Consider the following 9,445-nt stretch of genomic DNA (forward strand, 5'->3'; position numbering starts at 1 on the left):
ATTTTTCCTTTTCTGGTTTTACAAATTTAGCTTGATTTATTTTCTTTTCACGATTTTCATGTTTTCTAACAAAATCAAGCAACTGCGCACATTCAAATAAAGAAGACTTTTGTGACGCAATAACTCGAGATACTGGATTTAAGAATTTGAATTTTTGTACAAAAGTGGTTATCATTTGTTGTAATTTTACATTTTTGATGAGAGCTTGTACAACCGTTCAAATATGGACATGAATGTACATGTACATTATTTCCAACCAATCCTTAATTTTTGTAGATCATCTATATCTGGGAAATCCTTTGTGGCACAATAAATCAAATATTTGAATCTGTCCAAATCATTGTCCCATTCATTAGAAGAGTCATTTTCACAGGGCATTAAATTTAAATGTCTGGAAAATGTGACTGGAATCTACATTTTAAATAATTGATTCCTCTCCTCATTGGATAAACCAAACTTATCAGCAAAGCTCTCAAACATCTCTGAATTTCTACAGACTTGGATTTTGACATCATATTTTGGCATGATTTTGTATAATTTTTTCACATTTTTCCTCATTTTAATTTGGAGTTGGGCCTCGGTAGTTTCTACATTTTCTGCTATTTTTAGTGGCCCTTGTACGTCAGCTCCTCCTACATCACTCATGTCTCCTCCTAAATCACCTAATATGTCAGTTTCTCATATGTCAATCATGTCTCCTCCCATGTCAGGTTTTTGTATGGCCTCCTCTTCGTCAGACCCAAGGTCACCCTCAGTTGCAGACACGTGTCTTGCATTTTGCTCAATTTCCACATTACAGTGAGAATCAGTATCACCATTTGACACTACTTCTACACAATTGTCCTGCTTAGACTTCTTTAACACAAGACTATGAAATACATCAACCAACTGTAGAATATTTCTCAATTTTTCTTCGTATCTATGAAAAGATACCAACTTAGAATTTAACTGTAAATTCTGCAATTCACATTCGCTATATAAACTAAGCCACAAAACATCTAAGTCAGTTCCGTCATTAACTTTGAAGTTAATCTTACTTTGTTTAGCAAAAGAAGAAATTATATCCATATTTTGCTTACCTTCAGATTTCTTAGCTTTTGATGATCAGCATGTATTATCCTCAACTCATCTGATCTGATCCTTGTAGTACCTCTGGTGCCTGTCAATCCATCTGGAGAATAGATCAGTCCTCAATCTGTAGGTTCTTTCTGATTCTTGTGACAAAGTTAGTGGATTTCCTGACACGTGAACAACAGCTGTTCAGCTCATCTCTTCTCTCCTCTCCCCCCTTTGTTCAAGAAGGAAATTCACTTGTAAACACAAAAAAACACGAAAAATCAGGACTGGCTAAGGCTCGCCAATATTAAAAAATACTTCTTTCCATATATTTTTTCTATCAAGGACTTCTTATCAGATGTGATCGATTAATGACCATCACGATATTCTTATAAAAAAATTTATTGATTTATTCTTGGATTGTCCATTAAAAAGAATGATTGCAGAAGATAAATAAAATAGTTAATAGTTACAGAGTGATTGTCCATTTGTCCATAATTAGCTTAATAATTGAGATTCACCCATCTTTCGCTGGGATCCTGGATGGTAGATTGCGTCTGTCTGTGTCCAGCGCGTGTGTCAGGATGACACCATGTGTCCGGGTAAAGGACCTCTCCTTGGGCCTACATCGGCAGCTGTTTCACACACAGATCCTCGTCCTGTGTAGTGTTGAGCCACCCCCGTAGTGTTCGAGTTCGGTTCGGTTCGTCGAACACCCGTGTGTTCGCCGAACTGTTCGTCGAACTGTTCGTCGAACACCTTCGAACACCGTTAAAACCAATGGCAGGCAAACAAAAACAAATAGAAAACACCTTCAAAGGTGTCCAAAAGCTGACAAACTGCTCAGAAGACATAACAAACACATGGAAAAGTGACAAGTACATATAGTCATGCGAAAATAAAAGAGGTGGAGGAGTAAAAGGAGGGGGAGACACAGATATAGGCATGTCATGCCCTTCTAAAATCCAAAAAGTGAGAAGCCGACACGGCCAGTCCGTTCCTGCCTGTCCCACCTCCGTGTCGCCAGGTTCGTACCAGAGCCACGGTGGACCCTGACGGCCAGCCCCCCTCTCGCAATACTGGTGCCTGTCCGCTGGTGGGTCGAGCGAGCCCCCCTGTGGTGGAGGCAGCTCTAAGCTTTTTCATTTAAATTGTCTCTCTAATTTGAATGAATACACTTTAAATCCTTTTACAAGGATCTATTGGAGGGCGAGTCTCATGCCAGCAGCCGCGTAATTCCAGCTCCAGTAGCGTCCACTAAAGCTGCTGCAGTTAAAAAGCTTTTATAAGGATCGAGCTCGGCTGTCCACCGCAAGGCATCCTACCGCCAGTCCCAGCCCCTATGCCTTGGGGTGCCTCCTGATGCTCTTCACTGAGTATCCCGTGGTCCCGAAGCATTTCCTTTGAAAAAATTAAGTGTCCAAACTACAGGTGGTGTAGCTTGCTTAACAGCCGGGATAATCCGCTGACTAGCAGACACTGCTACTAGGCACAAAGTATTTCCTGGGCTAGATGCAGTTAAAAATTTGTAATTAGATACTCTCGTTGGATGCTGAGAAAGCATTCCATAGAGTCTCCTGGCACGCCATATATTATTCTCTTAAAAAGCTTGGGGTAGGGGTCTAGGGGACCCTTTTATAGCCAAAATCACGGCCCTGTATCGCAATACGTCACCTAGGCTGAAGATAAATGGAACTGTAGCACCCTGAGGGCTCGGTTGCTACAGAGGTATTGCACCTCACCCAGAGGTGTGATATCTCACTCTCAGGTAAGGATGGAGTGTAGATCTGGACCCGACACGTGCATGCATTACACCACATTGCCGTGGGGCAGGGCGACCAATATGCCCCTGAGATGGGCATGACAGTCCCTGTCCCTGGCTGGAGTGGGGGGAGGGAACACCGAGGAAGGGGAACCCTGTAGTGCAGGAGCAGGGAGGAAGCAGTTCCTGGGTGCATTGAGAAGGGAGTATAAAGGGTGGGCACCATCTTAGTTCAGTGCAGAGAAGTCTGAGCAGAAGTGACAGGGAGCAGGGGCTCTGCATGAGCTCTGCTCCGGAGGCGGGCCTAGTAACAGAGGCCCAGGCCTGGAAGAGGGAGAAGGAAGGAAGAGGAGCGGAGAAGGCTCCAGGAACGAGGAACGAAGGGATCCCAGGGGTGCGGACGGGCGAGTCGCCACCGCACGCCCGAATCCACCTGCGTGGAGGGGTTAGGCCAAAGGGGGAGACCAGTCCCCGAAACTAGTGGAGGCGGGAAACGACCCTCAGCTAGAAACCGGAGGCTGTGACATTTTATGTGGCGCAGCCCCTCGCTACACCCGCTAGGAAGGCACCACATAGGGTCAGGGAAACTGGCGCCAAGTTTACCAAGAGGAGGCCCGAGGCAGCCGGACAGAAGGGTTGGTAAGAAAGGCCAGACAAAGGAAACACAAAGGGGGTCCTGTGAAGCTCACCTGGTGAGCACAGTACGATGTGGGCAGCCGTTACCTGCAGAAGTGGTCTGGATAATAAGAACTGTGAGTAAAAGCCCTGGACTGCATCACTGACATCGTGTCTTTACTGCTGCTGCCCTGCACCATCACCCCTATCCTCCGCATACACTGCCCTGAGGCTATACTCCTCCCGTGGGGAGTTATGCTACGCTCTGCTGCACCCACAACACCAGCCTCAGCGGTCTGCCCTGCAGCGGCGGTTCACTCTGACCGCAATCCATGGGTGGCGTAGTCGGACGTTTAAACATCAAAACCACATAAATAGTTCCGCCACTGGTTTGACCGCCCTGAGCCACGGAACCGGGTCGCCGCCACGGAGACTACAACCACCAGCATCCACCAAAAAGGGTCTGGCTCCAGGTGTCCCAAGGCCCAGGGGGCGCGTCAGAACATTTTCATCACCTTTCATAATCACCAATGGGACAAGGCAGGGATGTCCTCTGTTCCCTCTCTTATACATCCTAGTGACGGAGAACCTGCTCTCATCAATTCGCCATAACCCCAATATTAGGTGGATTGAGGTGGGAGGCACCGAGTACAAGTGCTCTCTATTTGCTGATGATGTCCTAGTATATATCACTCAATCACATATATCCATCCCTGCTGTTATGGCTGAAATAGATCACTTTGTTACATGGTCAAATTTTAAAATCAATGCAGCGAAGTCTGAGGCCCTCGATGTCTCCCTCCCCAAATCCATACAGGATTCCATCCAGTCCAACTTTCCCTTTGCCTGGCCCTCACAGGGTATCAAATACTTAGGAATTCCTATTCATAGAGACCTCTCCCGTCTATGTTATCTTAATTTTGGGCCCTTTATTGAACAACTCCATACAGACCACGGTTGGCAAGCTAGAACTGTAAGATTCACTACGTGAACCACTGGTGTTTTGTGGAAAAGCACATGTACACTGTGTTCCAAATTATTATGCAAAAAGTGTTTAGGAGTGATAAATGAAGAATTTGTTTTTTTGTCAGTTAAACTCATTGATGGTGATGTGTGTCAGGGCTCTTTATATCACTGTAAGCAATTGCAGACACCTGTGCTAATTAGTTTGGCAGGTGTGTCCAATGAAAGGCAAGACTACTTAAGAAGGCTGTCCCACATTATTAAGCTGCCTACATTTTCTGCCCAAATGGGAAAGAAAAAGGATGTGTCGGCTGCTGAGAAGCAACAAATTGTGGAGTGTTTAGGTCAAGGCATGACTACAATCAACATTGCCAAGACACTTCATCCTGATCATCGCACAATCAAGAAGTATGTAGCTGATTCACAGTACACACGTGTGCGTGCTGATAAGGGAAAATTGAGGACTCTTTCCTACAGGCAATTACGTCAGGTTAAAAGAGCAGCGGCAAAAAAGCCTTGTCATAGCAGCAGACAAGTTTTTGAAGCTGCTGGTGCCTCCAACGTCCCCCGAACAAGATGCAGGATCCTTCAGAGGTTTGCAGCTGTGCGTACGCCATCCTGTCGACCTCCTCTATCCACTGCACACAAGCAGAAACGGCTCTAGTGGGCCAAACAATACATGAAGACTGATTTCAAAACTGTTTTGTTCACGGATGAGTGCCGTGCAACGCTTGATGGTCCAGATGGATGGAGTGGAGGATGGCTGGTTGATGGACACCCCACGCAAACACGGCTACAGCGCCAACAAGGAGGAGGTGGAGTAATGTTTTGGGCTGGAATCATGGGGAGAGAGATTGTCGGCCCCTTTAGGATCCCTGAAGGGGTAAAGATGAACTCCATAATGTATGTGGAGTTTCTCAAACAGCACTTCCTGCCATGGTTCAAGAAGAAGAACCGTGTATTCCACAGCAAGATCATTTTCATGCATGATAATGCACCGTCTCATGCTGCACATAACACATCTGCATCTCTGGCTGATATGGGCATAAAAGGGGACAAACTTATGGTGTGACCCCCATGCTCCCCTGACCTCTACCCCATTCAGAACCTCTGGAGCATCATCAAAAGGAGTGTCTATGATGGCGGGAGGCAGTTCACATCTAAGCAACAGCACTGGGAGGGTATTCTGTCCTCATGCAAAACAATTGAAGCAGAAACCATCCAAAACCTGACAAATTCAATGGACGAGAGAGTTCAGAAGCTCCTTTCGAACAAGGGGTCCTATGTGCAAATGTAACATCACCTAGAATAAAGTTTTGAGTTGAAAACTGTTTGCTTTCAGTTTCATATAACCTGCTAATGCTTATAATTTCAAAAATGACCATTTTTTTGGCCTTGGTATGTGGGTACAGGAGGCGCTGTGGGCTCGTCACTACTAGTGGCAGCAAATTTGTGGACAGGGAACCAGGGTTGTCCAAATAAGTGTTGATATAGCCGAGAAGAAGTAAATTTGCGCTAGTGGTAGTGAACAGAAGGACGGCACGAGAGATTTTGAGTGCAAAGGATAATTTTATTTAATTGAACATGTGCTTAAAATTAGCTAGTTAAAATGATTCAGACTCAGTGAGGTCACTGGGTCGGATATGAGAATAGGTATTAAAAGTATTAAAAGTTTTAAAATCGATAAATAGATCGGTGTCCACTGATACAAGGTAATCACTGATTGATAAAAATAGGCCTTTTTCCCTCGTAGTCTGAGGATGTTCGGTTGCAGTAGATGTATAAGGAGGCTAAGGCTTGTAGACCTGGTGGGATAGAATAGGAATGTATAAATATGGTATACTAATGAGCGATGGGGGAAGGGGTAGGTATCTGTTTGTCTGTGGTTACCTGATACTGGTGCCTCGTATGGGGTATGGAGGTTCACTGGTGGCACGTGTTGGTGCCTGGGAGGGAGGACGAGGGGTACCTAGAGTGGGGTACACAAAAAAATGTGTGGATCAGTGGGGGTGGAACTCGACAGAGATGTCTCTGCTGGACTCTGAGTTGGGTCGTGAGTTACCTGTTCTTGGTATGGTACTCAATAGACTGTGGTAGTAGTTGGTTGTTGTTCCACAGTAGTACTGCTACTGGTGTGACAGTCAGCAGGCTGTGTAGATAATACTGGATTCACCGGAGCAGTACTATAGGGAGTGAGAGGAGGCAAGTATTAAGAATAGGGTGCAGGGCTCAAGGGTTAAGATATGGGGTTCGAAGGGGGCAGTTTTGGATTAGTTACCTTCTAGAGGGTAGCGGGGGGTGTCCTGATTATTTTTGATGACTAGGAGGTAGCGGTCCTGGTCCTTCTTGGAGAGAGGTAGAGGATATGTCACACACGGCTGTGGGTTGATGATCTGAGTTAGATCTGTAGGGGGAAGGAATAAGGATAGATCATAAATTAACTGATGTAGCTGTGGTACAAGCCTTGGAGACAAGAGGTTTAGGGTTACCTGTTTGTAGGTGCAAGGGGCATCCAGGGACGTCTTAGAATGAGCTGGAGGTAGTAGTCCTGGTCCCTTGTTGAGTGGAGGTAGCACGAGGAGGTCAGAAGTAGGATGCAGCAAGAGGCTTGTACTAGCATCTAATGCCTCTGTTCGCTGTATAGAGATCTTTAGGGAGGGGGAGGGGGTGTATCTGTTAAGGTATCACTGGGTTGTGGCTGTAGCCTCCAGTTTTTACCCAGAGATCGTGATTTACCTGCTTCGTAGGGATTAGGGTGTCAATAGTAGATGCTGGTTCAGGTCTCCATAATGTAGATACAGCAGGGTGCTGTAGTAGGAGGCTATAGTTATGTCAGAGGTAACCAGAGATAGGATACAGCAGGAGGCTTATGTTTTCCTATGTTGGGTGCACCAGGAGTCTCTGGCTGGAAACAGTGGGTGCCAGATTCAGCAATAGGGAGGGTTGCTGGTGCAGAGCCCAACTGAAGGGGTTGGTAGCAAGTACTGCGGGGAACAGGGAAAAAACGTTAGAGGGTCAGCTGGGTACAGTATGGACTTGGTGGGGCAGGGGCCCGTTGTTACTTACGGTCTGTAGAGGGCTTCACCGTCTGGGGGTGGTCGAGGTCCGGAGCGAGAGCGGAGTCCCGGCCGGTGACTGCCGCGTACTTGCTACTTCCGGGTAGGAGGAGGAGAGAGAGAGTATGTGGAGAGCGCGTGAGAAGGTGTGCGTCTCCAGGAAAGCGCGCGAGAGGGGGGCAGCGTGACGTAGGGTCACGTGGTGTGCAGCGTGCACAAGGTACGGAGGCCTGTGGGCGCCTCTTTAGTTGGGTTAAGGGTCAGTCCGACGCGTTTCAACAGCTGCGGCTGTCTTCCTCAGGGATGGCTTAACCCAGTCAAGTGGTGTCCTTATATATGCAGGGCTGGTGACGTCATAGGTCAATTTGTTAGTCATTAAATGCAAAGAGCTCTATTTCGCTGTTCAATCCTCTTGGTCTTAAGGTGTTCAGTTTAAAAATCCACTCACTTTCTTTCCTGGACATGCTCTTAATAAAATCTCCTTGTCTCCAGTTCTTGTGGACGATTTGTATACCTACTATTTTAATTCCTTTTATTTACCCATTGTGTTTTTTTATAAAGTGTTTTGAGAGAGGGTGGCCCATGTATTTATTTTTGATGTTCCTTAAATGTTCGCTGATCCTGATGTTCATAGGTCTTTTTGTTCTGCTTATATATAATTTGCCACATGGGCAATATAGACCGTATATGACCCCTGTGGTGTTGCATATACGGTCTATATTGCCCAACTGAAACAAACACAATCGAACCAAAAAACGACTCTAGGCTCAATACTATTGTCCCTATTATCACACCCTACTCTGTCAATACTCACATCTTCAGGAAAATAGTAGAAAAACATTGGCACACACTAAAAGATGACAAGATAATCGGGGACAAAATCCCAAACCGACCCAAATTCATCTTCAAAAAGGCACGTAACCTAGGATCAATTATAGCCCCCACAGTAAGGATACACACCAGTTCTCAAAAACCTCAAACCCCATTCCATCAAAAACTAAAAGGCTTCTTTCCATGCAAAAAATGTAAGACATGCAAAACCCTAAACACACCAAAACAACACACCGTCAGCCACCAAAAAGAAATATACCCCATCACAGATTTTATAACATGCAACACCACAGGGGTCATATACGGTCTATATTGCCCATGTGGCAAATTATACATAGGCAGAACAAAATGACCTATAAACATCAGGATCAACGAACATTTAAGGAACATCAAAAATAAATACATGGGCCACCCTCTCTCAAAACACTTTATAAAAAAACACAATGGGTCAATAAAAGGAATAATACAAATTCTAACAGTCTATTCAATCAGTACGACTATCAACTGTGTATCCACCAGACTTCTGCACAACACAACTGATGGTCCCAACCCCATTTATAAGGCAAGAAATCCCACTTAGTAAACCAGACAGGGCACACCTGTGAAGTGAAAACCATTTCCGGTGACTACCTCTTGAAGCTCATCAAGAGAATGCCAAGAGTGTGCAAAGCAGTCATCAAAGCAAAAGGTGGCTACTTTGAAGAACCTAGAATATAAGACATATTTTTTGTTGTTTCACACTATTTTGTTAAGTATATAATTCCACATGTGTTAATTCATAGTTTTGATGCAGTCAGTGTGAATGTACAATTTTCATAGTCATGAAAATACAGAAAAATCTTTAAATGAGAAGGTGTGCCCAAACTTTTGATCTGTACTGTATGTCAGACTGGCAGTTTTCTGACACTCCTTTATTATTCACCAGTCAGGTGATAGGAAACCAATGGAACGTGATGAAACTTGAACTCAACACAGTTCATTTAGGATCATCGTCCTCTGCAGTCGTGGTTATCAGTGGTGTGAATGTATTGTATTTAACACCATCTATTATAACACTCAGCATTCACAACATCTTTACCTTGTGAGACTTCCGGATATCGGTTCTTCTTCTTGTAACTTTTGAGAGTCTCTGTGATTTATAAATATGAAAAGTCCTTATTAA

This window comes from Phyllobates terribilis, unplaced genomic scaffold, assembly GCF_046119375.1.
Source record: "Phyllobates terribilis strain yellow unplaced genomic scaffold, ASM4611937v1 Scaffold_2__4_contigs__length_985480577, whole genome shotgun sequence".
NCBI lineage: Eukaryota > Metazoa > Chordata > Amphibia > Anura > Dendrobatidae > Phyllobates > Phyllobates terribilis.